The sequence below is a fragment of the Quercus suber genome, unplaced genomic scaffold (assembly GCF_002906115.3).
Source record: "Quercus suber isolate HL8 unplaced genomic scaffold, Cork oak 2.0 scaffold_128, whole genome shotgun sequence".
NCBI lineage: Eukaryota > Viridiplantae > Streptophyta > Magnoliopsida > Fagales > Fagaceae > Quercus > Quercus suber.
In genome coordinates, this window is record NW_027069591.1 from 261,776 (window position 1) to 263,749 (window position 1,974).

The following is a 1,974-nucleotide window of genomic DNA, read 5'->3' on the forward strand; positions in this document are numbered from 1 at the left end:
GAGAGGGATCAAATCTAGGTTTTACGTTTGGTCCCCTTAAGGGATTTTCAAGCTGGTAACCACATTGAGCATGGAGATTTGATTGTGGAGTTGCAATCGAATGGTCCATGTTGGGTTAAGGGTTTTGTGGGGTCGATTTTGATGAGATCGATGCCGCGTTGTTTGGCTTGGTTGATTAAAGAGTTTTGAATGAAACTCTGAACTTTTTTGGGAGAAAGAGCATAGCCTATGCGGTGCCCTTGAGAAGACCAAGAAGAAGAACATGGAGATGGAGATTGCACCACACTTGGATATGGGTCCTCTTGTAATAATTTGGATGCTAATGGGAATGCCTCGTATGCATTTAATATGTATTTCCAGATACAGAATCAGGATACAATGGCCCTTAATTTTCAAGGGTTGGCCCAAGTGACAATTTTTTTTGGGTCTGTTCTTTGTGATCTGGGTTTTATTTTTTTGATATGTTCTTCATGTTCTTTGTGTTTAAAATTTGTGTGAACGGAGAGAGAGACAAATACTACTTTTTGATCTTGCTTCTCTTCCATTTTTGCGCTATTTTTTTTTTTTTTTTGGGAGAAGAGAGACATAAAATTTGAGCAAAAATACCTATTTACCCATAATTTTAACAAATGTGGGTTACTAAAAACAAACGGGACATATCAAAGGTGAGTTAAGTTATACTTTTCAAACCACGGATAAGCAAAGTGATTTTCGCCCAAACCACAAGTGGGTTATGTGTAATTACCCTTTTTTTTTTTATTAATACAAGATAGAATTTCTATTCTAACATAATCTTAGTGTATATGTGTGTGAAACTTCTTCCTGAAGACTTGAACTCCGACTCTTGCCCCCCACATCTCACAATCACTTATACTTATAGAATGATCATCGCACCAAAAGTGTGCTGTGGTTACCCATACACTAAAATTTTGTGTGTGTGTGTGTGTGTGTGTGTTTTTTTTTTTTTTTGGGCTTATTATTCACGGTTTGTGCATGTCATGTTCATTTTTATCTCATCGTTATTTTAAGAGTTTCCATTTAGAAAGAATGGGATGTAAAACTCATATTTTACATTATTCAATAAGAGATTGTTATATTAGTATTTTACTTAAAATTCAATACATCTTACTATATTTAATAACATCTCAATATACTCCCAGTTTGGTTAGATTTATATATGGGTATTAGAATTGATTGGGTATGATTGTGTTAATTCTTAAATATGTGATAAGATTATGCGATATGTTGTGATTGAAGGGATAAAACATGAGCTTTAAACTAAATCTTTATCGAATTTAATCTCTTATTTTAAATAATATAAATTTCAGTTTTATAAAAATAAGTTAGCTTTTAGCTTTTTATCTCACAAATTTATTATTGAAAATAAACAATTTTCAAACATGAAGTCATGATTTCTAACTTGGACTCTGAATTCATGATTCTGTATTTCAAGTGTGTAAGAACCTATAATAAACACTACCCCTTGTCATTTATGTTCTTGGAGAACTTATAGCGTATAGATGAACCCTTTTTTTTTTTTCTAGTTTAAAAATATATTTTTTTAGTGAAATTTAATCATTTATTTTGGCTACTATACGAATGTTTTTTTTTGTTAACATGTGAAAGTATAATTAAAATATTGAAAATGTGATGTTTTAAAAATTACACATTCTATTTTAGAATAAAAATAAATTAAACCAAAACAGTACCTCTAGAATTATTAGTAAAAGGCTATGAACCTCAATAACCTTGTAAAAATCATAGGATTTGATAATAAAAAAATAAATAAAAATAAAAAGCTGAGGCTAGGCTCGTTTATGGCCTTGGTAATAAGCTTGATATATGCTTAAAAAATATACTCATATTTTACTAACTAGCCTTTAATTAATTTAGACTGAGGACCATTTGTCTAATCTGAATGGGCATAATATAGGCTTGGTAATGTATTTGTGTTGGACATCGAATCTAAGAGCT